Here is a 6887-nt window from a genome sequence, read left to right on the forward strand (position 1 = left end):
TTCTGATCATTCTTCTGGCTAGTGCAGTCGAAATGATATTTGATGGCAGTAAATGCCTCTCCCCATGTATTACCACATTACCGTACAAAAGGAGACCAAAAGTGATCTTGATCTCTGATCCAATCATGGCATGATGCACAGCTAACAATCCATGCCCAAGATGATATCATAATCTCTGAAGGGCATTTCAATCAAGTTCGACAGAAAACATGTCCTTGGATCACCAAAGGAGTCTCTATAAATTACATTGACCGGACCTCTTGTCCTAACGGACTAGTTACTAGCACTTCAAAACCCATTTGCACACATGGAACAAAGGAGGCCCGACTATGCTAGCACTAACATATGAATGGGTTGAACCGGATCAAACAACACAAATACATCTTGCTCGAGAGATAGAGAATGTACCGCTACAACATCGAAGTCTCACCTCTTCTCATTGTCTCATTGAATAAACCCCGATCAAGCACTCCCTTGTGCCGTGACCAATCGTGCCTTGACTGCCTGAAGTAGTGCCTCTACCTCTGCCTCTTCCTCTGCCAACAGACTGTGAACCTCTGGGAGCAGGACTCTGAATAGATCCCTCGGCAGTAGTAGGAGCTGGACTATACCTCGGAGCACTAGTACAGTCTTTAGCTATATGGCCCTTGCCTTCGCAGTTAAAGCAGGCTCCAGTGGCCCAATAGCATTCCCCTCCATGAATCTTGCCACAAGTCTCACAGGGGCGGGCAGAATGTGAACCCCTGCTTGACTGCTGATCAGACCTAAGGGGTCTTTGTCCGGAAAATCTGCCCCTACCAAATCTTCCACCTCGACCCCTGCTAGGTCCACTAAATTTCTTCTTCTTCCCAGAAGTACCACCAGAACTCGGCTCTACTGACTTTTTCCCCTTGTCTTTCTCTGATTTCTCAGCTTTCTCTGATTTTTCTTTTATTGGGGTTGCTTCTGATTCTATTCTTTCCAACTCAAGTGCTTGAGACATGATCTCTGAGAAGTTGCTGTGTCGGAATCCCACAACTTGTATCCTTATGTTGGGCTTCAAACCCGTCTCAAATCTCTTGCACCTTGCCTTACTGGTGGAAAGGAGACTCCCAGCATAATGACTTAAGCGGGAGAACTCCCTCTCATACTCTGCCACTGTTCTGTTGCCTTGTTTTAGACTCAGAAACTCTTGTAATTTCTGATCAACATATGCATCTAGGATGTATTTCTGTCTGAACTCTCTGATGAAGTCATCCCAAGTCAAGATCGTGGTTCAAATTCCGTGGGGATGGTCTTCCACCAATCATACGCATCCCCTTGCAGTAGAGACACAGAGTATTCAAACTTCAGTTCATCTTGGCAGTGCAGCTTCTTAAATACTCTGTCCATTCTTTCAAGACATTGCTCTGCCTCTAAAGGGTCCACTGTATCCTTAAATTCTGCAGCCTCGTACTTCAACAATTTATCATACTGTCTGGCTGGAGGCAATGGTTGTGCCACAGGTGTCTGGGGTGGAGCTTGAGCGGGCACACGCCCAGCCATTTGTTGAAACATCGCAGCCATCTGCTGTGCGAACTGTGTAGGAAACTGCGGCATTTGTGGGGCTGGTGCTACAGATCCACTAACATTCTGCAAAGCTGGGGCTTCCCCTTGTGCCTCAGCTTCAACAGACTGCTCAACTGAGCGATCCCCTTCTTCCATCTCAATCTGAAGTTAGGGTATCTTATGAACAAGTAATACAAGGAGATTTCCCTTCGTTAGTTCATATTCATGATGTAATGCACTGTATGTAACAAATATGGACATTGAGCAGTTGTACTTAACAAAGAAAAGACACAAATTCTCAAGTTAAAACATACTTCAAAAATTTTGCTCTGATACCACTAAAACATGTCACACCTTACTCCTCTGTAAGGTATAACATGATCCCGTAGAATACCTAATGAACTACCGAACTTCACCTACCGATAACTCATTAAGTACCCTACAAGGGATTTTAAAACAATTTTCTTATTTTTGATAAGTGGTGAGCATTTTCTAATAGGTATTAAAACATTTAATTGAAATTAAAAACTAGTTAAAACTTTTGGCCCATTTTATTTTTAAGCAAATTTTATAAAAATTTTGGCAGAGTTCCGTTTGTATTTGGAGAAAACAGTTCTTCAAATACCTGAAATAAAAGCACTTCCAAAATTTTCTCAACTACTACTTCAATTTCACAATTAATCTCAACCATTTCTCAAATCTCAAAATTCAACAGTCAACATTTCTCAATTTCCAAAATTCAATCATCAGTAAAATAATATCTATCAATCTCATTCAAATTAAAAGAAAACATTTCCATTTATTAAAGACAACAATCTATATATATACATCATACCAAAATCTACAGTATGAAAATTCAAACTAAATTTTATTACAACTTTATACAAACTTTGTACAAACTGCTCATGATCGAATTTACATGTCCATACATTTATGTGTAATACATACATCAAAATAAATATTTATAGGCAGAGTATAAATTATACCCGATAATTTCAAGCTGATAAATCCTAAATCCTCATGACTCGATCACGCTTCTCTAGTCTCTATATCTGTGACAGCAATAAAAGCTATCGCTGAGTACTAGGACTCAGTGGTGCAAAACATACTAAAATAATCTTTATGCAGAATTTAAATCATATTTATTCAAAAATTTGACTGAACATGAGAATTAAATACAAATTATGCATTATGAGATTTTAATCCCAAACAATTTCATTTTGAAGTATCAAATCACGTTTCATAAAACCCACAGTTAGATCATGCTATTCGAAACAAATAGAATCTCAATAGCCAGAGGCTAAAGAGAAATCACATCACAAGGCTAGCTAGCTCAAATATATGGATATCCATTCACATCCTCTTCTACTGGCACACCTCAACACTTCTCCAGAGAAGGAATCAAAATTCGAAACTAATTACCCCCACTAGTCGTGCTAGTGAGGTGTTCAAATATATGGTCATGACACTGTGATTTCAAAACTTATCTTAACAATTTGCTAAACATTGTCATTTCAAATATACACAATAACTTTCACAATTTAAATCAAAATATCATAATTAAGGTCACAATAAACTTTCAACAATTCAAAGCAAAAGTAAAATGCAAATTTCATTCACTTTATCAATGAATTTTAAAGCATAGTGATGTTGTGCACAAACCTCAAGCGAGTTGCCTATTGGCCTTGACTCGGTTTCTCGGGTTCTTTCCTGGTATTCTTTTCAACTGAAACACACAATTTTACAGTGTTTTAGTACCATAACTTAGCATAAATCCAAAAATAAATTTAACTTCACTTTTACTTAGCTCTAACGTGTTAAACTCGACATTCCTTAAATTTTTGTGTTTGGGTTACTATTCACTATACTATTCAAGTCAAATTATTGACTTTCTAAGGCTTAATAGGTATGGGAATTCCAACTTCACCCACATACCACATTTTGGTTATTAAATTTATTTGTTTTGGTGGTTTTCTCAAAACTTAGGTCTTTTAGGCAAAATTGCCAAATTTTTAGTTTTGGTGTCCCTAATTGTACTGTTTCATTGGTCAGTTAATTGTTGGAATTTCACAAAACTTTGTTCATAGAAAATGTTTCCTATTGTCTCAAGTTTATTCTCCTTTTTGAATCACCCCAATTGGAGTTTTGTAGCTCAAGTTATAAGCAAATTACGTTTACTGTTCATGCTGTAGAATTTGGTTCTGCAGATTTGTTGATCCAACTTCATTCAGTAATTTGATCAAGTTAGGTCCATAATTTGATCTAACTTTCTTCATATGAAATGTTCTACTATGCCTTATGTTTCCATCGGTTCAAGAATCACCTAAATTGGAGTTTTTTAGAGAGAGTTATAGCCATTGAAACTTTACTGTTCAAATGGCAAATCTGCAGTCTGCAGATTCAAGTCACCAAGTTTGCTCAGTAATTTGATTGGGTTAATGGCATAATTTGGGTTGGTATTCTTCATAAAAGTTTTAGGTCTATATCTCATCTAACGACTGGTAAAATTTCAGATCATTTTGACCTTCCTAGCTCGAGTTATGACTAAATGAACAAACACTGTTCATTTGGTCAGCTTGTGTAGAGGCAGCCTGTGATTTTCCGACTTCGGTCACTTTGTTCACTAGGTTTTAATCACTTTTTGGGCAGGCTTCCTAAATGAAAATTGTGTCATTTAGTGCCTATTTTCATCCCCAATTGGTCCCATATCAATTGGACTTGTAAAATTTCATTTTTGGTCCCTCAAAGTTGACTTATGGTCATTGTGCATGCCCAATCCGAATTTGACTTTGATTCAAACACTTCTAACACACTTAATTAGGTCAAAAATGGTCATTTCTTTCCTTAAACTAAGTCAAAGACATCATTTACCAATTTCTTAAATTTTCTCCCAAAACCCTAAGGGTCAAGAACCCAAATTCCTCAATTTCCTCAATTCATGAATTCTAAGTGTACAAGTCTCACTTACTTACTCAATCAAGCATGAGTACCTCTTTAATTCTAACAATTTCTATCAAACCCTAATTAATTTCATGCTGACTAACTTTCATAAAGCTTCATACATGAGTGATTTCTTGAGTTTCTATGTAATTTGCTACTTATTCAAGCTCATTTCTATGCATTTTACTCAAATTAAGTTAGAAAGAGGGACTTACTTGTTGAGCATAATTTGTAATTCTAAATCTTCACTTCTTTTTGATCCTTCTTATTTCAAATCTCTCTATCAAAGCCAAAGAGCAAGACCTTACTTTGGTGAGTATGAAATTTGTGAAGAAATAATAGGGTTTAAGAAGCTTAAATGACCATTAATGGAGGAAATTGAAAAGAAAAAGAAAGAGAAAAGAATGGGAGCCGGCTGAATTTTTTTAAGGAAGAAGAAATGACTTTTCCTTCTAATTTTTTAGGTATTTTAAGTGAAATTTTATGTATTTGACTTGGTTAAAAAAGTTGGGAAATTAAAATTGATTTTTGACATCACAATGATGTCATCCACATGATGCAATAAACATTTTTCTTTTCTTTTTCAATTTTCTTAAATTTTTCATTAGTTCTTTAATCCAATCTTGATTCAAAAATTTTTATTTTCTCCGATTTTATTGGACAGTTAGGTCAGGAGTCAGCTCTTGGGGTCAATTGACCAAATTACCCCTCGTCGGTTCATCCCGATTTGCAAATAATTCAATATTTCTTCCGGCTCCCTGACCTAATTAGTTGACTGACTTAACAATTCTTTTTCGTGATTTTCTCTTTTCCACTGTGTTCGTAATGGTCCTAAGGACCGCAGCGTCACATTTTACGGTTCGAAATTTGAGTTTAAAATGACTTCGCAGTCCTTCCCGAGATGGTCACCCATCGCTGTCACTCTCGGCTCGTTTAACTTTTTATGTTCTGTTTTTCTTATTTATGCTTAACTAATTGGCAATTACTAATTATTTGTGTTTATAGCTTCTCTAGTTGTCTTAAGTGTAGTTCTAATCTCCTTAATTGTCCAGACTGACACCGGTCACCGGAACAGTGAAATCTACCAGGCTATGCAAACGGGGGTGTTACAATGATAATCTTGCTTTGAAGAATATATGTGCAACAAAAAATTTGGAAACTAATCAAGAAACTTATGATGTGTGTCACTGGAGTACTAAAATCCATGGGCATGCTTTGTAAATCAAAAATTTTATAATGAATCATTTCATGAGGCTTGCAATTTATAATCGATTTAGCCCATTAAAATTGCTTTCAGTTGCTGACACTCATTTTGCTTCTATTATTGTGATGCTTAAAAGATTTAAACTCATTGGGTGTGCTTTAGAAGCAATGGTTATGAGTGATCAATGGGCACAATACAGAAATGATGAACAAGGCAAAGCTAGATTTATTCGTGACAAAGTGGTAGATGAGGATTGGTGGGAAAAGGTTGATTATATCCTTGCTTTTACTGGGCCCATTTATGACATGATCAAAGTTTGTGACAAAGACAAATCATGCTTTCATTTGGTTTATGAGTTATGGGATTCTATGATTGAAAAGGTGAATAAGGTTATTTTTTATCATAAAGGAAAGCAAGCAGATGGGTTTTCTCCTTTCTATTATGTGGTTCATCAAATTCTTGTTGATCATTGGGCAAATAGCAACACTCCCTTTCATTGTTTGGCTCATTCATTAAATCCAAGGTAAATTTCTAAGTTACATACTCATCTTCTTAATATATTTTTTTTATTTCCTAAATTTATTTTCTTGTTTTTGAAGATTTTACAATGAAAAATGGCTTCAAGAGGGAGAAGGTAGAATGTCTCCTCATATGGATAGAGAAGTATCAACTGAAAGAATTAAATGCTTTAGGATGATTTTTTTCTAATGAAGATGAGCGAATTAGAGCAAATGATGAATTTGTAAATTTTTCTTTAAAAAGTGAGCCTTTTGTAGATCCTGATTCTATTAGAAGTATGTATGTTATAGATCTTAGGAAGTGGTGAGCATGTTTTGATTCCAATGCACCTTTACTTCAAAGGTTGGCTTTTAAAGTGCTTGGACAACCTACTTGCTCCTCTTGTTGTGAAAGAAATTGGAGTACTTATTCCTTCATTCATTCATATAGAAGGAATAAATTAACTCTAAAACATGTAGAGGACTTGGTTTTTTATTCATAACAATCTTCATTTTCTGTCGAGAAACTCCTCCCAATATTATGATGAGAAGACAAAATTGTGAGATGTTGGTGGTGATCAATTTGGGAGGATGAAAGATGTGGGAGTTCTTGAATTTGTCAACCTTTCATTGGATGAATCAGAGAAGAGTCTTTTTTTTTTTTATGAAAATGCAACTACAAGCATGGAGAAGGAGAAAGACAGTGAAATAGAGGAAAT

Source organism: Hevea brasiliensis, chromosome 5, assembly GCF_030052815.1.
Source record: "Hevea brasiliensis isolate MT/VB/25A 57/8 chromosome 5, ASM3005281v1, whole genome shotgun sequence".
Classification (NCBI taxonomy): domain Eukaryota; kingdom Viridiplantae; phylum Streptophyta; class Magnoliopsida; order Malpighiales; family Euphorbiaceae; genus Hevea; species Hevea brasiliensis.